The sequence below is a fragment of the Anser cygnoides genome, chromosome 15 (genome assembly GCF_040182565.1).
Source record: "Anser cygnoides isolate HZ-2024a breed goose chromosome 15, Taihu_goose_T2T_genome, whole genome shotgun sequence".
Taxonomy (NCBI): domain Eukaryota; kingdom Metazoa; phylum Chordata; class Aves; order Anseriformes; family Anatidae; genus Anser; species Anser cygnoides.
In genome coordinates, this window is record NC_089887.1 from 5,522,631 (window position 1) to 5,547,960 (window position 25,330).

The window sequence follows — 25,330 nt, forward strand, 5'->3', positions numbered from 1 at the left end:
ACATTACAGTATACAAATTTTTGCTTGCGAAGGACCTGTCTTAGAAAATTGTTGTTGCAGTACATCTGAAGCGTCAGATTTTGGCAAGCTTCAAGGTATGATGTAAGAGACTCTTACTTAATTTAGCACTTCGTTAACTTCACTTTCCCCCCGCCCCCCGCTTACCTACACGGATGGTAGCAGTGCTTACGATATTCTGCAGGGAGTTCTATACTTCGTATGCTTTGTGTAAAATCATTTACGTAAGTGCAGTATAAATCAATCAAACTTGGGAAAAAGGGAAAGCAATCAACTTCGGACTTGAAACAAGGAATAGGTGAAAGACCAGAAGAAAAGAAGGACAGAGATGATGAATTGAGAAGAAAAATAGAAACAAAACGGCCACACAAAAAAAAGGAAGGAGAAAAGAAGGAAAGAACAGAAGACAGGAAAAGCAAAGAAAGGACAGGCATTTGGCTAATACAATGTATTTTTCTCTGTAATTATATTCATTTGATGTAAATTTGTGCCAGCCACTTTACAGCAGTGTTAGTGAGAAGAAAGAACCAAGAACTGATGCACACAGTGGAGTGAAAGATAGCACTCAGATCAATTCGCTGCTTTTCTCAGTGGGCATGGGATATATTTAGCATCAGAGCATACTGTATATAGAATGCCGTTAGTCTTAGGGAAGGTCTTTTGAATGAAGATCTCAGATCACATTATATTAATTCTGAGGCAGTATTTCCCAAGTTCTCACAGTCTCAGGTGCTGAGATCTACAGTTGCCAGTTGTTGCTGTATTCGTATTTTTGTATTACATTTGTCAACGTGGAAGCTGGGTCAGGTGGCCGGCGAGGAGTGTAGTCCTGCCATCTTCATGTCACTCCTCTTCTGCAGCTTCCTTTGAAAAGTGTTTTTCTACTACCACATCATCTTCATGGGTAAGGCTCTGCACAGGCTGTCCCAGAGGAGGGAAACTCTAATTCGTTTCATAAATGGAGCATGTTTCCTCTGCAGATTTGCATTTGCTTTCCTTACTGTCACACACCATCCTCCGGACAGGCGATAGTCTCATTGCCCTCAAACCCCCTTGGTCCTGTTAATAACCTCGCTCTAATGATGCACAAAGTGCTGAGGAGTCAGGTACTGCACTCGTGATTTCTCAGCAATGCAGCTTGCACCCCTTCATCCTTAAAAAACACTGAGCAGATTTTACTGGGAAAAGAGGGAGGAAAAGAACATTCCCAGGAATTGCAGAAAATTTACTTCCCTAATGTTTGGCTGAAAGAAGGGGAAAACTTGTGTGCACTTAGGCTGCTGCGTCATGGACAGGTAGGAAAAAAATGCTCTGGAATGATTCACACTGGCTCCTGGCAGGAGCTCAGAGTCTCGTGGATTATCCGCTGAGGCAGTGACCAGGTGAACAATAGGAGTTTAATTTAAGGAATGTTTTCCCTGCCTTCAGCACGTCTCTCCAGCTCACGTCTCCGTTCCCTGATTGCGGTGTAATCTGGCTCATTACTCTGTGGCCGTAACCTCCTCTCCCCTTTTCAGCAGTGGAGAACCAGCAGCCAATTTGTGTCCAGAATTAAGGCTGCGACCCTCTCCGCTTCCCTGCATGCTTGGTGGCTGCTGAAGGAGGTGCACGGAGGCTCTCTGCTAATTGTTAGGAAAGAAAAATTTCTGACCCTAAACTGTTTGCTGAGATATTCCATAATTTATTTTCCTCTGTGCAGCAACAATTTTCAGCAGGAACGGAGGATTGATTGCTCCTGGAGCTTATTGGAACTGCCTGGTTTTAAGGGAGACTGAAATATTGTAGGTGGCAGGAGGTGGCTGGTCACTGTCCCCATTAAGAGGTCCGGTTGTCCTCGGTGGCTTTCACCCGCCTTTTGGGAAGTGACAGTTGTACCTGGGAGCTACGGAGGACACTGCCTTTACTCCTGCTAGTCTAACTGCTAATGCTTCAGGTGAAATGCTTGTTAGAGAAGGCAAAATTGTAGGTTTCTTTTTGGGAAGAAGGATGGGATTATTCTCCCAGCTGAATAAAACTGCAAGTTTGGGGCACAATTGACCCATTTATTCTCACAAACGTACAACAGCTTTGTAGGTGGTAATGACTTCTGTCAAATTCCTTTATTTTATTTATCACTTTGAACTATCAGCTTATAGAGGAACCACAGACTCCTTGTTGGTAGAAAGATGGCTTTAAGTTGCTGAATCATTACAAGCATCTTAATGCAGAAGAAACTAATCTTTTTATCCAGGGCTAGCTTTGGGCTCTGCTTTCCCTCAGGACCTGGATCTTGTAGAGGTAACAAGAAAATTAGCCCTAAAAAGATTACTTTGCTATATGTGAATCAATCCTCCATGCTCCCCACCTTTCAGAAGACTGCTGCGTGCAGCGCTGAAGTGTTACAGCATGGAAAATAGTTGGAGAAACACCCAAGTTGTCCACAAGGGCACAGAGGGCACTTCCTATTGTTTTATATTTACAGGAATATGTTGTGTATAATGTAGCGTTCAGGACTGTGGGTAATTGCGTTTTGCAATGAAATCCACCCACATCTGTTCTCTTCCTTTCCGTGCCAAGTCCCCAGCTCCATGTTGTCTCCACAGCCGTCGGACAGCGTGATTGCCCCCTAAAGTAAGTAGAGGTTGCAAGGCAGACCTGCCACTGGCTGAGGAATGATATGCAGCCGATTAACAACTTTATTGGAGCTGTGCGTATGCTTGGCATGGGATTGATAACTGCTGCTGTCCCTCTGCAGTCAAAAAGAATGTTTTTAATGTTTTTGCAAAAGTTTGAAAGTCTGGTGGAATCCTGTGCTATAAATATTTATCTTCTGGTTTCCTATTTTTTCCCACTGGGAGAGCTCTTGGGCGATGGCAGAGATCCCATGGCAACTGCAGCTTTTCTTCTCTTTGCAATCACTGAGAAACGGTGATGATGGCTAGCATGTTGCAGGGAAGAAGAATGTACTCCATCTAGGCCAGACTTGCAAAGAGTAAATTGGAGTGAAAATAGATTAAATCTTTCCATAGTTCAAAGGCAAAAATCACCCATCATTTGCCTTCTCTTTCCCAGATGCATTTAAATGTGGGAAATGCTCAATCTCCAAAACCCTTCATTTCTTGACAGGCTTTATTCACTCTCTTTTCTCTGCTGTTTTTATTAATTTATTCTTTAAGGCAGTTCCTGCTGTGCCAGCTCCCTTTACTGCATGGTGCAGAGACATGTTGTTCGCAGCTCTTGCACAAGGAATGCAGGATCCTGAACTCAGGGCTTGATAGATACTTTCCAACTCTTCCATGTTTCTTTTCTGTCTTTTGCTTTAGATTTTTGCAACATGGCTTGAAAGGGAACAGTGGAAACAAAAAATCAAAGGCTGGAAGAGTTACCCATCTTTTCTGTGTCTTTTGTTACACATTATAAAAGTCCCAACTAGTGCAGATAAAAGGGAGAAATAAAAGGAGGTATGTTTGAACCTGACTGTACAGTGAAAGTCTTGGGGTGCTGATGATAAGTGGTACAACAAGATGTTCAGAATGGGGGAAGTCCTGACCTCTGTTAGGATGCTCCCTGCTTGGGTCTTAGGGTTAAGCTGTTATTTAGACACCTTACCTGAATGCCATGACCTTGTCCTTCTCTTTCTGTTTTCAGGCTTCGGGTTTATTGCTCTCCCAAGGAACTCAGAGCACTTGATTAACTCGTAACTCACTAGTTCTTGACACATTAAGCAGCAAATTTGACTCTAATTAACAGCTTTTATTAACCTGAGCTCCCCCTTTCCCTCCCCCTACTTCACTCTAGAGACTCCTCAGGCCATTACAGGTTTTAAAGTTAAATTTGTTTCTGATGTAGGGTTTTTTTTTCTTTCTTTCTTTAAATCGTAAAAGCTAATGTGTGCAGACATTGGATTGTGCAGCTCAGCAGGAGGACGTGTGCCTGACAACATTTGGAAAGCAAATGTGATCACCTGGAGGGAGGCGAGGGGTCGGGTTGTGGAGAGAGCTGGTGGCTGGCCACAGGGTTGGCTTGACACAGCAAAGGAAACCATGAAGGTCAGGCTTTCATCAGCTATCCACATGCGGCTCCGAGCACTTGCTTCCTGACAGTGGACAGGCTCAACCTCAAAGACCCACCGTGCTCAACCTGGCATAAAAAGGGAGACGGGAGAGTGCTGGGGCTCTTGGGCAAGTTGGATCTCGGCTCTTCTGCTCTTTTGGAGCCTGCCAGCCCTCTGCTGCCTGTAAATATCTTTATGCAGGTCACGGTCTGTAAGAGATCAAGGGAATTGATAGAATTGGTTTTGGAAAGTTATCCTGTACGTAGTGCCCTCTACGTATCCCAAAGGCGTATGCGCTTCCAGCAAATGGAGCTCCCTGGGGAGCCCTCCACTGCAGCGCAAAGCTGCCCATGGGTTTGGACCGTGCTTGGGATGGATGAGGGGGAGAGAAGAGCTGAGGATGCTCTTCTTCAACACTGAGATTTGCTCAGCTGTTGTATTTCTTTCACACTGGTCAGCAGTTACAGTAGCCTGTCGGCAAAGATAGCCAACAAATCTGGGAACACCCAGAGTGCGATTCAGCTCGGCCATTGACTGTTTCACTCTCTCATTCCCCATCTGTGAAAAGGGAGCAGTAATTACTCTGCTAGTGCGTCGAGGTATTCCAATGTTTTGGTGCGCAAGTTGCTGTTAAAGTGTTCGTTTTTATTGCTTGCAAGGCAGGGGAAGGCTTGTTCAAACAGAGAAAGATATTATCAAAGTACATCGTGGTGTAACCTTACCTAAGAAACTACCATGGCATCTTTATAAAAGATGTTTTTCATAAACTTTGGTAAACGTGTTTCACCACTAGCAGGCTATGAACGTATCTAATCCAGTTTTGGTCTTTTCTGAACTATTGATCTGAGGGAGAGCTCATGACAGTGAGCTCCAGAGGTCAATTCAGGGTTTGAGAAAAGAGTTTTTTGTATCCGTTCAAAATTGCCATCCAGTTCCTCTGGGTATCATTTCCTTCACATCTTGCAAGAAAGAGTAAATATCTTTATTATTCCGTGCTTTCTCTTAGGTTTCTCCTTAACTGCTAAACAGCTGTGTTTTTATATTTTCCGTAACTAAAGCAAGAGAACCTCTCCCAAGATGGCACGCAGGGAAGACAAGGCGTTTTAGTGCTCCTAAGAGGCAAACTAGCCAAGGTCAGCTCAAGGCTCCCAAACCAATAACGTGATACGCAGTCTCACCACATCACTGCTCGCCCTCCTATGCAGATAGCTTGAAGAATACGTTAGACAAAAACGATCCTCAGGGAATGCCAGTGTAATCTTTTGCAATGTTGAATGCTGATTATGTGTTACACATCTTTTTCAAGTTTTATTCAGTTAATTTCTAGATTTGTAATAGCACTCAGTCCCTCGCTCCGTTGCTCAGACTTTTCTGGTAGCCTTATTGAAGGTACTTTGCCACAGAGGCTTTGAAAATCCAAATAATTAAATGTAATCCTCTGGGATTCTTTTTTCCCATAAGACTTTTAGGGAATTACAGTAGACAGGAGAGGAATGATTTTCTTTATTTATTAGTATCATTTTCACCCAGGGAGTTATAATTTCTTGTTTAGTTTTATTTGGTACAGAAGTAAGTTTTACAGGCCTCATATTGTCAGAATCGCTCCTGAAAACCTTCTGGAGTCAGGCTACAATATTTTTCCTTTCTTGCCCACTGGTATACACAATCCAATTTTAAGGCTGATATATTTTTTAACAACTTCAGTACTTTCAGGTCCTCAAATATTATCCCACCCTGGTGATTCATGATCCTCTAAGGATAAGAGATGTGATATGGGAGCTTTCAGATGATTTTACGAAGTTAAAGGGAGTTACAGGGAGAGCCGTGCAGAGAAATGACACCTAGGATGGCTTTGACAGCAAGGAGGTAAACTTGTGTCCCCATCATGGGGAACCAGTGGAATCCATCATGTCTCTGAGGAGAAGGCTGCACTCCCTACAGCAAGTCCCTTCACTAACTTCAAACAGGAGGATGAAATGAGGCTTTATTCTCATGTTTCTATTTATTAGGTGGGCAGGGTTTAGCCTGAATAGTCAGAGCCCAGGTGTTTTGAATAGGGCTGCAGAGAAAATAAATCAGGTGTGATCGTTGCTCACAAAGAACAGAGATGGATAGTCTTTGTCACTACCTCTCTGACAGCAAGAAAAAGAAAAATAAAGCTTCCTTTCCCTCTTGCAATGCTAACAACTCCAAGTCTGTGTGTTCAGCAGCAGGCAAGACTTGGGAGCAAGCTACCTCGATGGGTTCCCTCCAGATCCCAGACACCAGGTAGGAGGAGACTCATTAGAGATGCTTTGGTGAGTGGGTGTAGTGAGCACACATCTTCCAGGATGTGTTTTTAAAAGGTCTTTCTGAGGGTAATGCTGCGCTGGATCTCCTCTTCTGTACTAAATTGGGTTAATATTTGAACAGCCTTCTTACTAATTTCTCTGTTAATTCCGCTGATTGTCATCTGCCAGTAATGTGTCGAAATCTCTGTGTGTTTTACTCGTGGAGTACCTGGATCAGTGCGGGGTATCATGCAGGATCTGGAAGTGGCATGTTCCATCTCATGTCTTAGTGTAGCCTCTCTGCATGTTGTTAAATACCACAGATAAATTTAAGCATTGAGATGTACAGATGAGACTATAATGGGTAGAACAGAAGAGCTGAAGTTCCATTCCCCCCTTCTCTTATCCTCAGTTCCTTTTTCAAGCCGCTTGTGGTGAGGTTACCTGCTCCTGTTGAGAACTGGGCTGATTCTGCTTTGGTTAGACTGCAGTCTGGTTTTCTAGAATGTCTCACTTTTTGCTTCTTCTCTTATTTCCTTGAGATCATACCTCCACACAAGGAAGAAGCAGCTGTTTGACTCCCGCACCTGATGATTGTTTTAAATGAAATTGTTCTTAACAGTGATGCTGCCAGTACTCGTTTTGATCCTTGCATCCAGGGGCACTTTGTTATTTTTATGGCGTTCTCACTGTGACTGAAATTTAACATACACGTTTGTGTGGCAGCGGTGGGTGCTTTGCTTCACTGTTCTGCTTGGGGTCGATGATGTACCTGCAAGGTGGGAGTTTGCAGGACCGTACTGTTTTATGCTGTTATGTTGCCCTGTTAGCTTCCAAAGTTAGGTAATTTCCAAGGGCTTGTAATATTTTTTTTTTATGAACAGCTTTAAATAGAAGTCATTAGACACTGTTGTTCAATCTTAATTAACTGTCCTCCTTACTGAATTCCAGCACAGCAAAGAGTGACGGCACCGTGGGAAGGAGAAACATCTAACTAGATTTAAAAAAAGAATAACTAGATTTAACACTTAATTAAAACACAGGACCTTTGGCAGCTCAGGTATCGGGTTGCCTTCTGGGAGATTAGGCTTTGGGGAATGATGTCTTACTTCCCAGATTACTGCAGTTAAAATGAGTGTGCTCCAGCCATCCTTGGAGTACGTGCCCTTGCTTCGTTCGCAAGGGGGGGTTGCTGCTTACAGATGTCTCCCCAGCAAAGGCAAAACGTGAACGCAACACGTGCATGTAGATTCTTGCATGCTTCATCTGGCAGGTACCTGTAACGCTATTGAATAAGAAACAGTGGTCAGAGGTGCACACCCTGGTCACTGGGGAGCTGGTACAGCGATTGCTGGGACGTGTCACCATTGTCCTGTCCCATTGTCACCGGCGAGGCACTGCTCTCGGAGGGAAAAGCCTTTCCTTCGAGCCAAATGCATCATGGTCATGTCTGGGTGACGAGGAGGTATCAGACTGTGTTTTAAATAGGAGAGCCAGGAAATGTTAATGTCCTTCTAGAATGTAGTTATGTTGAAGGGAAACAGAGTTACAATAAAATCATAATTTGAAGGTCTTGGAGAAAATAACGTAATCAGAAAATGGATTTAGAGGGCACTGACGTACATGGTTACCCAAAAGTGGCTTTTAGGCAAAATGAAGTTGCCTGGAAGCCTTATCAGGATTAAACCAGGAATATACTGTGTTGGGCTTTGATATTTAGGACAAAAGTTCTGGAAACAGCTAAGCCGCATTCAAAAGGCTGAGTGATGCTGTGACACTTGCTGTCTTGCAGTGCTGTGGGAGGTCTCGCTGATGTGTGGATGAGCCACCTGGGGAGCTGTATGACCGAGCTCCACGGTGACAAGGCTTCCTTTGCAAAGACCTTCTGGAGATGCCTGCAGAGCATCCGTCCTGCTGGGAATGGGCGGGAGCGTGCTGGAGGCTGAAGGAAATGCAGCAGGCTGAGCATTTTGCTCAAAAAACAGGGTTCATTGAGTTGTGTGAAGGCAAGCCCTGACTGTCAGCAGTGCCGGCAAGCACTTGCTGTTGCCATATGCTGGATCCATCTCTCCTTCACCCTGTGCCTTTGTCTGACCATCACAAAACAATTTGGTTTCTTTAACTTGGCTTTTGAGCCAGAGCAAGAGCGTAATACAGCTCTTTGGAGTAATTTTTACCTCCATTCCAGCTGACTAGATTAGTCTGCAGATAATGCTAGGAGTGAATAAGAGCTTCAGCTCCGAGGGAGCTGGAACGTAATTACACTAGATGAAGGGTACTCTCCGCAGCTCCTCCAAGAGTGCTGAGATTAGACTGTAATCATTGTTTGTAAGCAGACAGGAATGAGGGGTAATCAGCCAGGCAGCCCTGACACGTTATTCCAGGAATTAATATTAGCTTCCTGAAGTAGCTCATCAATTCACACTTACCCGAAACTGCAGAAATCAACAGGTCCTGTCTTCCCGAGGCAGGAGCCTGCCGAAGGGGCCGGAGGGAGCGCTCGCAGGGCACGAGCTCAGGGCTCACCAGGTCAAGCCTGCTGGTTCAGGTGGGACTCGGTCTTCCCAAGGAGCTCTGCAGGTCTCTTGGCTCTGCGGGGAGACAGGCTGCTGCGTTCCCTGGTCGTCTGCAAAGAGATTGGGTAATGCAACACCAAGAAAAAGCTCTGAAGAGTGCAGCCCTTGCTGGTAGGCTTCTGTCCGCAGAGAGCAAGCCGGGTGCCCAGTGCCGGGGAGGGGAAGAGGAGCTCTTTCTTCTTTAGCCATCATCTTTAGCCTGCAGAGCTGCGGCAGGAGGGAGTGCTTGTGCCGGAAAGAAGTAGGGAAGTTTCCTTTTGGTTTTGAAGAAAATCCTTGCAAGTGTGCTTGGTGCTGCTTGAATCCTGTCCCTAATTATAAAGCCTGCGGGTCCCAGTGAGCACAGTGAGAACATCGAGTACAGACACAAAGCTAACACTAGGCAGCGAAAGTCTTGACGTTTCTCTGATGTGAAACAAGAAGAGAAGGGATAAAAAAGCTTGCAAATCCAGGCAGAAATCATTAAGAGAGTGAGGGCACTCATAAAATCACTGGTCTCTGCGAAAAGCTAAAGGAAGAATTAGGGCTAACAGGGAGAAGCCCTGGTGCGAGCGATGGGTAAGAAAGTGGTTAATGGCATCCCAGTAAAACTCCACAGGCCGTTGGAGTCATTTGGGTTTCAAACAACACCTGCATTGCTTTCACCAGAGCTCGCTGTTGCCAACCAGGTGGTGGGACCATTACAGCGTGAGTGTGTTGCCCTGCCTCGCTTCCCTGCTTGCAGCAGTTCGCACTGCAGAGCCCTTTCGCTTCCGTCAGTTTGGGAATAAATCACCAACCAACCTATTGATCGTATCTCTTGCAGTGTTTTACGTACATTAGTTATGTGCTTGTGCTATTTAATGATGCTACTGCTCTGACAACTCACTAAATATGACACAGCTTTATGGGTGGCATTGTTAATGCTTTAGTAGTCAAAGGTTAGCTGCTATTATTAACAACATTAGCACTGGCTCTTGTATGAAAAATAAGTAGAGGCAGATGCTTTATCTGAAAAGCCTGCAGTCTAAAAGCAAAACCTAGAGGAGCACTGAAGGAAGGAACAGCACAGGAGCAAATGGACAAGGCGGTGGTTGGCACGGTGTCGCGAGCTTACACGTGTGGTTGTTGGTTCATTTGGCTTCTTAATTGGCAGTAGAGGTAGGTCGAAGGGCACAGCAGGAACCTGGCAGCGAGCAAGAGGAAGAGGGACAGAGCCTGCTCGTCACCTGCCTGCCTTGATCGACTGCCAAAGTCTTGTAGCATTCCCTGCAGGAGGGCGTCTGGAAAGATTTGAGAGGAGGATGTGTTAATGTCTGCATGGGTTGCTCCCAAAAGCCTCTTCCAGGCTGGAAGGGTAGCGTAGGGAAACGCATGGGGGGGCTCTAGGGTGAAGCTGTCTTCTGGGCTTCAAATCCGCAGCCTTCCTCAGAGCAAGGGGGGGCTCTGGCTGCTGGGGGCACCTGCGTTAAGGCAGGGCCGTATAGTAGAAAGTCGTGATGATAAAGAGAAAAGAGTGAATTTATGTTAAGCCTGGAGAGGTGCATGAGGAGAGGGAGGAACAGCTGGAAGAGGAGTTTGAAGCAAGTAGATAAAATGAGCTATGCTGAGGATGTGCAGCCATGAATACACATCAGATGGACATAGTTATTGTAGTCAAAATCAGAGAGGAGGAGCTGTCTAAACTCATTTCTCCTTGCTGCATTTCTCATTTAGATATATTTTTTTATATCTAATGGATCTTTGTGCAGTCGAGCTTGGGAGAGAGAACAGTTCTATTTGCTTTGGTAGGAGCAGCTAATAGGGCAGAGAAGTGGGGTTGGCTGATAAATATCAGGTTTTAGAAACGAATTGTTTTTCTAGCTCCTAGTGCTGCTTTGCTAAGGGACTGGGGCATGTATCTAGTTTTAGAAATCTCACTGTGTGAATGCTTCTTAAAGAATGGGCAGGAGGGAAAGTAAATTCTTGGGATGAAGGGAGATTATATCTGTGGGTGACATTCTATCTCATCTGGCTATGCATTCATCCTGTGCTCATCACCATCCTTGTCGCACAGAGATGTTGAGCCTCGAGTACCTGGAGATTGGTGTCAGCATCTCTAATGATGGATTATTAATACTTCCCAAAGCCGTAGTACCCTACATAGTAAAAGTAATAAGTGTCCCAGTGCCTAGCTGCAGGACTGGAAGATTTATTGCTACAAGCAGCAAAAAAGCAACTGGGAAAGTAGGGGGGTTGCTCAAAGACGTTTTAATATCACAGGTCCCAACATTCCAGCTCATCTTTACCAAAGGAGTTATCAAATTAGAAAGTCCAGTGGGAACAGAGAGAAGATGTTATCAATGCTGTTGTAGCGGAGGCTGTGCCAGCACTCTTCATAAAAACCGTCTGTTTCTACATGACTATAAATAGTTGGTAAAATCCACATAAATAGACCCTACCTGGGGGTAAATACTCAACTTCGGAGTGAGCAGACAGCTGCTTCTCACTTTTAACCTACATAAAATGAGGGACAGCATTTTTGCCAAATTTGAGTGTTGAAAATTGTAAATGCGATGTAAAAAATAACAATATGCTTTGAGATAATTTTATTTGCCATCTGGTTTTTGAGCTGTTGATTATACTTGCATCATGTTTTCTGCAACTGTGAAGTTTCTTTATTTTGAAACCAAAACAAAGATCCTCATCTAATACCTTGATGCCAGGATATGGAAATTTAGGAAAAGTTTTTAATCAAATCAAGTCTTGCAAAGCTTGTCAGAATGGAAAGAATGCTGGCAATGCTGGGACAGTTTGGAGAAGTTTATGCATCTATTTTAGTTTTGTGTAAAAGCAGATTAACCACACCGACTTAATGAATACCTAAGACATCTCCATGCATTTACAATGAACTTTTGCAGCTAGGCACTTGGAACAGGTGTTAAGTGAAAGCACATCTATTCTCTCTTCAGCTGTACCCTAGAGAATTAACTTTCTACACCCTCATAGTCATTTGCTACACTCATAGCCACATGCAGCCTACATAATCTGTGGTTTTGTGATTAAAACTTTTACAGTATTTATTTTACTTGAGTTTTTAATATTTAATATACATGTCCCAGCCTAGTTTTATGGAAACAAGAAAAAAAGAAACAACAAAGAGAAGCCAGTGTGTACAGGCTTCTGCCACTGTGCATTGGCAGAAAGACCAGAGGTGCTTTTTTTGTTTGTTTTGTTGCTGGTGGTTTTGTGCTTTGGCTTTTGGGCAGGCATTTGAGTGGAAGTAGGTTTGTGCAGTTTTCAGGGGGCTGAAGCAGCTCATAGCAAGCTGTACGAGCCATTTAAAGACAGGACAAAACCATGTACTTGCTGTAGAAAAATACCTGAAGCGACAGTTAGACTTTCATCTAGTCAGCTGAAGTGGGGTCCTGACACACAAGAAACAGAGATGTTTAGGGCTGTAAATCTTTGGAAATAGTTTCTCGAAATGAGAAAGGAGTTGTTTCTTGAATGGGTCTGGGGCATCACTGTGTAGACTGAAGGGAGGTGGAAAAACGTTGTCATTTTTCATTGGACTGGATTATTCTGCTTTTCTGGTTTGCATTTGAAATAAATTTGGTCGAGGGGTGTTGCTGTGAGAGTTGATGGCACTTGTCCTGGGCTGGCAAGGGGACAGCACCCACCCCGTGGCCCTTCATGGTGCGGATCCCAGTGCCAGCAGGGATTTACAGGGACTTGCAGACCGTGTGGGCTTAATCCTGCTGTGCAAGAAGGCTGCGGACCTGGCTGCAACCGAGGCTCGGGCCTGGCAGGCTGCAGGCAGGCGGTGACCCACAACGGGCCTATTTTCCCCCACACCCCGGGGGAAAGAGGTAGGCCCAGGCGGCCGGAGCCCTTGATGCTGGCTGCACGCAGAGCTTGTGCCCACACCGACTGCTTTGGGTTGTTCAGCCGCCGCAGCAGGCCCTGCCGCCTCCTCCCACCCCAAGCTAATCACTTCGCAAAGCTTCCAAGGTACACCAACTTCGTGTGGCGGCTAACAAGCTTAGCTGATGGCTTCTGCCGTCATCCTTCTCCAGAGCTAATCAGCTTACCCGTGCTCCAAAGCTAACGGGCCTGCGGGTCACCGCAGCGCCGTGAACTGTTCCCACGCGAGTTTACCACGTCCATCTGGAATCGCGTGGCTACCGCTCTGGTGGAGTCTCCTCCTGCAGCTGCTTCGCTTCTTGTTCCAATGGTTATCGCTGGCTGTTTTGCAGCCAATTCTTCTTTCCTCAGACGCATAATTCATCGAAGACTATTTCTATGCTAGGGCTGAGATTTCAAGCAGCAGCAGCAGCTTCCCAGTTATCGCACCCTGATGGCAGAGGCCAAAATTTGTTTACAAAAGGAAAAACACAGTTGGGGTAGCACATCTCTGGAGCACCCTGCTTTTACCAGTGCATCCCTGAAACACGTCAATTCCAGCAGAGAGGAGGATTGAGTAACGTCAGTTCTCCAAAACAAGGATTTCACGAAGCTGAGGGGGGATGAAAGTCCCAGGGCTGGGAGCTGCTGCAGCCGTGGGGTGGCAGAGCCAGCTTGTAACCCCCTCACCTTCGAGTGCAGCAGCTGAGGGCCGCACCTGCGCCTGCGTACCTCTGCTAATTTTAAGTGGTTTTACAATCAGTTTGCTAGGGAAAAAAAAAGGCACTTCATCCTTTTCACTCACTGCATGAAAGCAGGTGGAGAAGAGTGAGTGACAAAGAAGTGCTGATGATAACGTACCAAAAGTGCTGACTCTGCACTTGGCCAGCAAGCCAACAATAAATGGAATTTTTTTAGCTTGTATTTTTGAACTGTTAAAATGATAGGGGACAGGAGCAAGTACCAACCTTGCCTGAAACTTTGTGTGAAGTTGCAGTGTGTCTCTGGCCTGGCGGTGTCCCAGCCTTTAGATGCAGTATGACAAAAGGGTTTTATGAATTTGCTGATGAATACATTTACACGTTTCCCCTACATACGGCAGTACTTTGTATGTGGCAGGAAGGACACGGGGATGGGATGGCCATCCTGGTGCTACCCTGTGCTTAAAGCAGAGCAGGGGCAGAGCTGGCAAGACCTTGCCCAGGAGGAGTAACTCAGATGTGTTTCGCTGCACTGAGTGCTGCCACAGAACAGTCCTCAGCTTAGGAAAACTTAATGAAATGTTGATCGGTTACTGCATTGTTCATAATGTGATTAAAAGCAGTTTTATTTTGACCACGCTGCTTTCTTGAAAGCAAAATGGAAATGCCAGAAATGCCATTTGCAGAATGGGATGTTGTTGTCTGTTCTAATTTTCATTAAATTCTGTGCTTCTGCTCCCCTACAACGGTAGGTGCACAGGTTAATTAACACACATGTTGCATTAAAATTAAAGTGCTTAAATTTTATTTTTTCAGTTGAATTCTCTCTGGTTCTTCTCTTCCAGAACAAATAGCAGTGCCCTTTCTTCCTTTATTATAATCTTTGTATTTTATAGACGTCTTTTATGAGCCTTTTGTTTCTCTTTCTACAGGTTTCTCAGAAATTCTGCTTTTTTTTTTTCTTTTTTTTTTTTAAATGGAAACCTCTTTCTTTCCTCTCTAGTGCTTTTCAGTACTCTCCTGGGCCTGTCTTAAATAAAGTGCACAGTACTTCAGATAAGTAAAAGCCACTAATTAAAAAAGTTGCATTATTGTATTTTCCAGACTGTTCCCTATTTTATGTTCAGTACTGTCCAGTGTTGTCTGCTTTCTTGCTCATCATTACCCATCGTGCTGCCTTCCCTGAATGCATCTGTGTCATTTCTAACTCCTTTCAAAGTGGTTCTAACTATTTAAATCACCATTAACGTATTTAGATAATCAAACCACCCATTATTTCACATTACTTAGGATAAATTTTACCTGCTAATGGGATATCTAATCAGCGAGGCGTTGTTCCTTTCCATTTTACCCCCTCTCATTCTCAGCAGCCCAAATGACGTAGCACCAGCAGAGGATTTTGCTGCTGAGATCCACCACGTAGGAAGTTACAGCTTTGCCAGACAGCAGGATTGCAGCAAACAGGCTGCCTGTTTGGCCTAGCTTTCCCCAACCTCCTGACCATCCAGGGACTGTTCATTCCTGCTCTAGCCTCTATATCACTCACCCAGATTTAAACAATGGGAACGCTTTTTTCCCTTTTTTTCCTTTTTTTTTCTTCAGGGAGTTTTTATAAATTTTTTTTTGAAAGTCTAAAAAATGTTTTAAACAGATTTTCTTTACCCAACTGTTCCGTTAACTCTTGGAAAGAGCACTAACAAATCACAGAGGCGCGATTATCCTTTGCTCTGAGCCACGTCGATTCATTCCCTCACCGTATTAAACTGCCACGGAGGATTTACACTTGTATTTAATAATTTTCCTTGCTCATTTTGCTGGCACAGAGGTATGGCTTGCGAGTCCAAATTGATAAGCTCCTTTTCAAACCTTTATTTAAAAAAAGAGGTTTGCCAAAAAACAGTGTTGTGCCTCACCCAGGGATTGTTCAATCTGAAGGCAAATTCCATGTGTAGGAAATAGTTCTTCATGATATCTGACAAAATTAATTGAAATTTAAAAAAAAAAAAAAAACCCACTTTGGGAAGCTTTTTACTCAATTCACATGGAGTTGCTGTAAAGCCTGAGGGAAGATGTTTGAGGTGGGGAGAAGCAAGGTCTCCTTGCTGTTGGGACATTCACCCAGACCGTGAGCACCTGGGGTTTGATTTCCTCTTCTGCTGTCGAAGATCTGACCTCGCTCCTGCCTCCTCTCAGGGAAGTGCAGCCCGAGCAGCCAGCCGGTGTCCCAGCTGGGGGACAGCCCTTCCTCCTGCTTACACAGGGGTCTGGAAACCCAACTCTTCTTCAGACTGGGGACTGATGTTCCCAAACACCTAGTGAGGGGTCCTGGCCACCCTCACAAAGTAGAGACGTAGGGCTTGCTTTCCTCCAGTCCTACGTATTTGAGCCGTTATACTTTGTATAAAACACTTTGCTGAGAGCAACAGAAGTTGAGCAGCTCTTCAGAGGGGTTTCGTTCAAAAGCAGGTTGGGCTGCCCACCAGAACGGGGACGCCACGACGCATGTCTGCGGTGAAGAGTCCGTGTGTTCTGCACGGAGATACTGAGGAGATGGGCTGGCGTTCGGCCACCTCGCCAGATTGCTCCTATTTTGCAGGCTGAAGTCATGTCTGAAATAAATACATGCGCTCGCTGCTGTGCCTCCTGCGTGGAGCAGCAAAGGAGTCAGCCAGAGACAAACATTTGGGGCTGGAAATTTCTGGTGCTGTGTTGTTGAGAGAGGTTGAAAGCTCTGTGGCACGTTGTTCTCCCTCCATTAGGACGTTGTTAATGACCGCAGTCTTTCATGTGCGCGTGGCGTTGGTGTGGCTATGCATCCATCACGTGAACGTGTTTGAATAAATACCTGTCTTTTATCTGGGAGGGCTGTTGGGATACTTCTGCCCGTTTAGTCACGTCGAGTGTCTGGCTGTACCTTAACATCTGTATCACATACAGCTGGTGGGAAAGAGAGCTGAAAGAGATGCTCAGGTTCTGTCCCGACTTGGTATTTCCCTCTGTGCTTCAGCTCTGAGCTGTCTGAGGGTTTGTCGCTTGCTTTGCCAAAGGTCCCGTTCTGCAGAGCTGGTAGGTGTTGGTGGGGAGATGTTTGCTGGGCTTGGTGAGGGGCTCCAGGTGCCCGTGTGCTCCTCCGACTGTCAAACCAGCGCCGAAAGGCTGGGGCTGGGGGTGCCTTGCAGAGTGTACGAGTGTAATTAAGAAGATCAATGATGCCAGTTTTGTGACTCCCCTCTGCATGTGTTAGGAACAATAGCGCTAAATGATGATTGTAATTCATTACAAATGCACCCTAATTAAATTACCCATCAGAGGCTGCGAGATTAATGATACCAACCCGGGTTAGAACGTGATTAAAGTTAGGCTTGTCAAATTTTTCAGTTATTATGTGGAAGTTCACGGGGGAAGGGACGGGGCAGAGCGGGAGGTGTGATGAGAGAGCGCTCGGGAAGGCGGCGGGGGCAGGCGTGGGCTGCGCTGATGGCGCTGCTTTGGGCTTTGTCGGTGAAGGACCCGCTCCAAGTTTTTTGGGGTCTGTTGGTGGGTGTGCGGGGCTGTACCCTTGTTGGGAGTGTTAATCTGGTCGTAAGGTGGGCAGCAGTCATGTGAGGAATCTGACACAACAGGGAGCTGAGCCTGGAGCTCCCCAAATGATGCTTACCTCTCTGAGCTTAGCGTGCTGGGTTGCCTTGCCTTTCTTCTTTTTTTTATCTTGATGTTTCTGCGTGCAGAGAAGCATCCAATAGTTCTTAAAAGCACCTATAAAAATAGTAAGCAAAGACCACGGATGACACAAGAAATAGTACCAGATACAACAGGGAGTCAGCTCCTGCTTTTCCTCAGAGAAATTTTACACTACAAATGGTTTTCAGCAGCAAATATTTACAAGGGGAAGACAACAACAAATCCTTGCCTCCTTGCCTCCAGTGAGAGGAAAGTGCAAAATTCAGGACATTTTTGTACCGAGAGAGAAAAACAAGGCACCAGCTTACCTGGTCATGCAGCGCGGGGAGTTTTGCTGCCCTGATGGAGATCAGGAGCCTGTGGGGTGTTCCTGGGCCCAGGTGAGGGTGGGGACCGAGGGGTGGGATGTGCTCAGGCAGATGAGGAGGGAAAAAAGGATGCCTCAGCATAAGGACCGTCTCTCTGAACATGCTAGGACAGATTGGCTGTGCTTGGCATCAGCTCTTCTGTCATTATCTGGCAAATAAGCAAGGAGGGATTTTTTCAAAGCAATTTCATTTTCCAGTATTGTACACGGTGTCCTGAAATGCCTTCGCTGACTGGATTGCTGAGGCCGGTCCAGAAATGGACATTGTTTACCAATTGGTGCTGTACTCTTAATAGATCTTTTCAAACTCTTTTTGAGAATTAGATCTTGGATGCTCCAAGTAGAAATAAATTGAGCGGTGTGGTCGATGCGCTCTTTGTATCAGTGGAATAGACCTCATTAGAGCATTGTACACAAAGGCTTAGGCTGGACCAGCAGAAACAAATGGAGTTCCTGGAAATAAGAATCAACTGAGGCTCGAAGAAGACAGTCACACATATCAGGAGGGAGGCATCCATCGGGGACTCCGTCTTTATGGTTATGCCATGTTCCCTTTGCTGGATCCCTGTCGGGCTTGTGAGCTGCAGGGGAATGCAGAGCGAGGGTGCTGGCACAGCAGGTGTCGTGAGATGAGCCAGCCCATCCTCTCCCAGCCTGCAGAGTCTCAGGCAGCGTTGTGGCAGGCAGATGGCACTTATTAGCTGTGCAAACTTAATTAGTTCACATCAAAGTTACTGGAAGACATTTCTCTGGGGAACGGATGGTTACCATGAGGCTCAAACCCTGCTTGGAGAAAGGGAGATATTAATATTGAATGCAGTCGTCTCTGGGTTTAGATGACCTTGCTTCTGATGATAAAATCATGCATTTTCCAGGTTTTTGCATGTTCTCTTCAGCAATGCTGTTGCTCGTAGTATTGAGATTATTTCCCTTGGGGAGGGTAGAGACGAATAACCTCCAAGAGTTGTCCTCCATAAAATTGTTTGCCTAAGCCATCCCTCACTACGCTGGAGTTTGCATGCCTGTTTTGGAGGCAGATAAATAGGCCAGCAGAAGGCACTGATACCAGCAGATCCAGGAGTGTGTAGAAGGTGGATTGCTGTTCTCCACATTCCCAGGTTCTGCACAAGGCGATCTTTTCCAGCTCGGCAGCCTGATGCTGGCTGTCAGATCGATTGGGGAAGGTGGAGGCACAGCCTGCTGTGCTCGGCATCCTGGTCACATCTCGTCCTCCTCTCAGGTAGCTTAGAGCTGCTTCCCACAGCCCATGAAGACATAAATAACTGTGCAAAGGAGAGCAACCAGCCAGCTCAGCCATCAGAGGGACCTCACCCACAAATTTTGGATAATACAGGCAGTTTCTAGCGGCTATATCGGAGTTTTGTGGCCTAGTTCTTCCTCTCTGGAGGGTTTTCTGACCTGCCTGCATAGCCTTGAAGTTGAATACCATTCTGTTTGTTACTGCCTTAAAAAGCTAAATGTGTTTTTTTTGTCTTGGTTTGTTTTTTGTTAGTTTGTTTTTGGCAAGTGGTTATACATGTTTTTATTTAGGACACAACCCTTTTGTCTTTCTGTTTTTTTTTCCCTTCCCAACCAGCTCCTGCAGAAAAGGTTGTTAGGATTCAGGGGAATAGCTGACTCACATGGGCAGTTGATGAGATTTTCATGTATAATTGAGCCTCTGAAAGGGAATTTTCCTGTAGGCATTGCAGGGAGAAATAGTTCTGACACAATCACTGGGGGGTACCGGTGGGAAGGAGATGTCCTTTAACTGAGGAGACCGGGAGGAAACTGGGGAGTTTCACTGGTGCTGTAGATCAGTGGTTTGAATGAGAAGTCATTACTTCCCGTCCTCTTGGGCAGTGACCCACATGAAATGAGTTTGGGTTTAGTCCAGTTCTCTGTGGATAAGCTGTTTGCAGAAAGCAATCATCGTATCTGGCATGGGCAGGCACCCTAACCAGCTGTCCAGCACAGGGCAAGGATGCAAATATGTCGTGGAGGCCAAGCTGCAGTTACCTAAAGTCTGGGTCAGGGCTTTCGCTGTTCTCTACTACCTCAGTGCATCTTGCACCTTCTCCACGGTGCATCTCCACCTTCTCAGCTTCTGGCTGGTGCCACAAATTGGAGGGGACAAAAGCTGGAGGGTTTTGTGCTTGTGGCGTGGTGTTGAGCCTGCCTCTGGTGCAGGTTAATGGGGATTTTAACAGATCTCATATCTTCAGGTCACGTCCCATCACCTGCCCTGGGCGGCCTCCTTTCATTCAGTGCCACCCCACCAGCATGGCTGTAGGACCGGCTCCTTGGCCACCTTGCTTAAGAGCAGAAGAAGCTGAGGCAGAGCGAAGCCAGCTCCATCAGCTGGAGCTCTCTTGCTGACCTCTGCTCAGCAAGGGCCCTAAACCTTCTCAGTGAGCTCGCTGCTGCTTTCAAACGCTGCGGCCTTGAGTATGAGATTTGCAGTGGCTCCAAGGGCTGAGCAGCACCTTGTGAGAATCGAGTCTTTCAAAGTCTCTCCAAAGCAGAGGTGTTTCTTTTAGCATAAATAAGTACCTCTCTGATTGAAATGACGCGTTCCCAGGCTGATGAGCAGTCTGAGTGAGGCAGGAGCAGCACGCGGCCTTGCCTTGCTGTTCCCAGAGGCTGATGTCTCCAGGACAGAGCGGTACCGAGGAGCAGGTCAGTGTGTGGCTGGCTCTCCCTTCCCACCGTACGCACCCGTGGTCCTGCCCGCTCGTGGGTGGAGTTTGGTGGTTGTGTAGCCCGGGGTTGGAGTGGTCAGCAGATGGGCGCCGAGTTCAGCCCGATGAGTCCTAGTCAAGCAGCAGGGCTGAGGCAAAGTTGCTTCGTGTCTTGTCCCATATGGTGGCTCCTGCTGTCACTGTTCTTGTGGGAAAAGCTCTGAGCGGCCTCCTGGTCTCAAGTTCAGCCCCTGCCTTCTCCTCGCTGAGTAAAAGACAGCGTTGGAAACTCCGGTGTTTCTGTCAAGTGTGTGTCACCCCCCGGGAGTGACACTTGGCATCTGGTTCTGCTGGCGTGTGGGAGCTGGCACTGCCTCGTCCCCCGTGGGTGCTCCTCTGTCACCGGGCAGGGACAGGGTCCCAGTGGGGATGAACTGGTCTGGCACCCTGCAGGTAAACAGGGGCCAGGCCTCGCCTCAGGCCTGTGGGCAGAAAGGCAAAATAAATTCATGAAAATTAATTCTGAGCAGTTGCCTGAACGGTCTTCTGGTGGTTGAGGAAGGGACGGCAGGACTGAACTGAGGCAATTTGGGTGAATCCAACTCGCTCTTCACGTCTTCTGTTGGAAACTGTCACTTGGGATTAATCTTCCCTACGCGATGTAAATTCTTACACTTTTCTCAAGCACAGCAACAGGCTGAGGGACTTGCTGGGTGGCACTGTGGTGTGTAGGTCACCGGTGACACAACCGGCCCTCAGGGAAGGCCAGAAGAGCGTTTGGAGTTGGCGTATCCCCCCTGTGGGGAGAGGGGATGCAAAACTGGAGGGCTCTGGATCCGAATTTTTGTAAGGACTGTGTGGTCCGTGTGGGTAACGTACACAGTGCTTCTGGATGTCGTTGTTTTGTGCTGCCTGAATGCTCTCATTCCACCACCTGTGGTAGTTTGGGCCTCTTGTAGTCTGGAAATGCAGCGAAATGCTGAGGGGTTGGCACGGTGCTCTGAGGTGGAGCATGTCCGAGTCTGCTGAAGAGGAACTGGCTCAGACGTAGCTGGTTCTGTTTGTCTGCACAGTTGTTACCACACGTTCTTCCTGATCACTTAGAGGTCTGCGTAGATCCAATTCCTGTTTTTTTTCCCCCCTTCCTCTATGATTCTGGGCTTATTAGCCCTGACAGTTATTTATTTGTCCTTAGTTGTAGGCTGAGGCGGCTTTATGGAGAATGTGGGAAGCATGTCTTTTCTAATTAGACCACAGTCTGTTGTCTGTCTGCCTTATGGGCAGGACACAGCATGCTGTTCTGCAGTTTGTAATAGCAGGAAGCCCTGGATGCAGGAGGTCACACCAGGCTTGTTTTGAGAGGTTTTACAGCAACAACTCACAACATCGGTGTTCCTGAGACTAAGCTGGAAGCAAAACCTATGGGTTTTATTCTCCTCTTGTTTCCTACAATGAAGTATTTAAATTGTATAGGGGCATAGAGAGGTATGAGAGGAACTGAGAGCAGCCAGCCATGCCCAGGCAGACTGCTGGTGTTGCAGGAACTTCTTCCACCGTACTTGCCGTGTCTCCAAGCGAGGAGCCAGCACACATGTAGCATCCCAGCTCTGGCAGGAGTTGTTCTCAGAAGTATTGCAGCAGCTAATGAGGAAGGAACATGGGCTTCATGGAAGCTCACACCTTTTCTTTTCCCAGCATGATCCCCTGCAGAACGTGTGTTATTTCACAATTACGAGACTGGTAGCTTTATGTAGTCTAGTAGCTTCTATAAAAAGTGAAAGGTACTGTGCCTTGCTCTTTGAATTCAGTGGAATAATCTTCTTGCATCTTGCTTGACAGTGACAGACAGGAAAAGTACCTTGAGCAGAGCAGCTCCTGGTTCTCTGCTGGCAATGAAGGAGTGAAGCTTGTTCTTATTCCACCAGGGAAACGGAGATGGAGAGACAGTTGTGAGAAGCATATCGCCGGCCTTCCTCTGTTTGACTGAGGACAGAGAGCTCAGCAGAGCACTCATCCATGCCTCTTTCATTTGTCCCTGATTTGAGCAGAGGGGACTGTAACAAGTCGTGTTCATTACCAAACCTTGCGATTCCAGATAAGTCTTTAAATAGCAGCTTTCCTCATTCTTCAGTTGCTGGCTTAATGCCCAGGGAAAATAGTGGGTTGAGACTCTGAAGCAACAACTTTTTCTTTTTTCTCTAATAGTGCTTTCAAACTGTATGTCTGTTTAGAAACATTAATCATTGTAACTACTGGGTAAAAAATCTCCTGCCTGTCTTTACTCTTACCTGTGCAAGGAGATGACAACAGTGAGCCGGTGCTTTCGGTGGGTGATTAAGGAGCAGAAGGGCTAAGCTTTGATCTTTTCTGCTGTTGCAAACTGTGCAGGGTTAGGCTGGGTTAGCCCTGCGGTGGAAAACCTCAAGGAAAAGTCCGTCAGAAGGTTTTGCATTTAAAAGCACCCTTGTCTGAGACAGCCATGGGCATGGCACGCTGTCAAGAGATGTTGCATTGCCTAAGGGCCTGCCCTGCAGAAGGTACATGGAGCTGCTTGTAGTTCTTGATGTCTTGTGGCATTTTTGTAACAGTAAGAGTAATTCTTGACAAATATTAACATAATTACATTGCCCCCCCACCTCCACAGGTTTAACAAAATGTGGTTGGTGTTTACATCTCCTTTCCAGCCTGTGCTGTGTTTGTAAGTGATGTTAAACAGGGGCTGTGTGATTAATAGCATGATACTTCAAAGTGTTTCCAGACAATAAGTATCTAATCCGGTTTGGTTTACGAGGGAAAAGAGATGCTACTGTATTATTTCTAGCATTTTAAGTTTGTAAATCCCTCTAGAATCTCCGAGAGGCAAAATAAATCCCATACACGTGACAGTTATGTTGTAAAATGGTACAAGATGCCAGGCAGCCTCCCTACCTGTCTCAGATACCTGTTGCACGTGTTGTTCCCCCGGTGCCTCCTGCCTGCCAGGTGTTCACGTTAAAGATGAGGAGGGGAAAGTGGGGGCATGTGAGGTTGGAGGCTTCTCATGTCGTGCAAGGGGCGTACGAGGCAGCTCGCGGGCCGTTCCTAACACGGAGCGCCCTCACCAGATGGTGGAAGTCCACTGAGCGCAGGGCATTACCTGGGGCACTTTGGAGCACCTGGTGCTGACTTCAGAAAGAGGGTTGCATGGCTCATTGGGCTAACACAAACAGTTTTGACTGGTGCAGTAACTTGCTCCTGGATGAGCATTCACGTAAACTAGACACACAGGAGAGGAGATTGTGGCCATGGGTTGTACTCGTGCTGTTCTTCGGTGCAGCTGGGGACATAATCGCTTTCATCAGCCCAAATTCCTAGAGAAGAGGCAACACATCTGAGCAGTGTATGTCATCTTCACTAAGCTTTGACTGCTCCTTATGTCTGCTTCTGCAGTATCTGCTTGCATACCCACTCCCTCAGGAACCTGCGTTATCTACTCAGGAACTTTTCAGAGGGACAGGAGCAGACGGAGTGGTAGATCTCAGCCCTTCCCATGGCATTCCTTTAGGCCATGTGCATTTTGCAGAACAGCCGTCTGGGACAACCTCTGTTTTCTGCAAGCTCCCTTCTGCCATTTGTACTGCAGAGTCCCCCCAGACATGACCGTGGGGGCGAGACCTCTCCTCTCCCCCTTGCCACTTCAGCTCAGGGCTGCCCTGTACTTTACCATCTTCCGACAGCCCAGGAGTGACTTCCTTTGGCTTTTCTTCCCTGCTTTGCTGCTAGCAAAGGAATTAAAACCGGCAGGTTTTTGTCCTTTATTGCCGGCTCCATTTAAACACTCTGCAGGTGCCGTGCAGGTACACCGCAAGCACTGCTGTCCATCTCTCCATCTCCACCTCCAAGTGTTTTTAGCTGTCAATAAGCTCTGGATAAAACCGCGATGGTGACAGCTGCCAAGCCAAATGCAGCAAGTCGGAGGTTGGAAAGGCAGCTTGCTGAATAAAGAAAACAGGTTTAAGAGAAGCAGAGGGGAGTTCAGAGTGAGCATGTAGAGGAGGAAAAGAGCAAAAAGCCGGTGGCAGGAGCTGGGCGAGATAGCCAGGGTGAATAAAGAGCCAGACAGCGTGCTTCGCGAGCACGTCTCGTTTGTTCCTCTCTTCCGAACGGCTTAACCGAGGCCTGCAATTTGAAAATCAACTTTCCTTTTGTTTTTAAACAGTTTGGTGCCCAGGAGAGCATCAAACAGCTTCGGTTCGAAATCAAAACGCGATTGCGGTGGTTGTGTTGTCATCGTCCCCGTTCCGCCGCTGTGGTCTTTGCGAGGAGGAGGCGTCTTTGGGGAGCGGGTCCAGCTCGGCTCGTTGCTATGGCAAAGTCTCTGCTGATGCCTGCTCTCCGCCTGTAATTGCTATTCAGCAGCTGCTTCCAGTGGTCGTCTGGAGGAACTCGCACAAGTTAGGGCTGTGAAAATCCCTCCCCGTACGGTGGCCTTCGCTGGAACCGAGCTTTGACAAGAGAGATGCATTAGCTTCCAAACTCGCCAGTAATTAGGTTGGTTTGGGTGTACTTCGCTGGAAGTTAAGGCTCTGGAGCTGGGAGAGGAGGGTGGAGGGGGAAGGAGCAACTTTAAAATCAATATTGCAAATGCAATGCAAAAGAGTGTAATTAGCATGTTTTGCAGGGCCTATTAATTCCTCTGAAATGCTGTTTATTAGGCAAAAGAACTTGGGAGCCCATCAGTGGATTAAACAGGTTCTGTAATGAAATGTAAATGGTGTAATTGGGCTTGTTCTGAAAGTATTTATTCTTCACCTGTGACCCGCTTGATTGCGGTTTGACAACACGAAGGAGTGTGCATCTCTTCGTTAATGACAGCTAATTCCCTGGAGCTAATGGAGTGGGACGCCCAGGCGCATGGCGCTGGGAACGGCAGGTCGTGCCTGGAGCTCCGCAGTGATTGGCACCAATCCGAGCACAATGTAACTTTAATTACAGTAATTCCAAATCCAAAGCAAGCATTTAGCTGCCGGAGAGAGGCTCTTAATTTTGCAAATAGATGCCGTATAATGCGCTGACCTTTTATTAGACAAATATTGGGATGGGTGGGAACGCTGTCCTCCAGGATGCAGGTAACGTTATTGGCTCCCATTAGCTCAGTGG

The 25,330-nt window shown here is 46.6% G+C and overlaps 1 protein-coding gene across 14 annotated transcripts in view; it reads left to right on the forward strand.

The window, feature by feature from the left end:
• MAD1L1 (mitotic arrest deficient 1 like 1) overlaps positions 1 to 25,330 on the forward strand; it is a 352,087-nt gene that overhangs the window by 280,332 nt on the left and 46,425 nt on the right. The gene's annotated exons all lie outside the window — the stretch shown is intronic.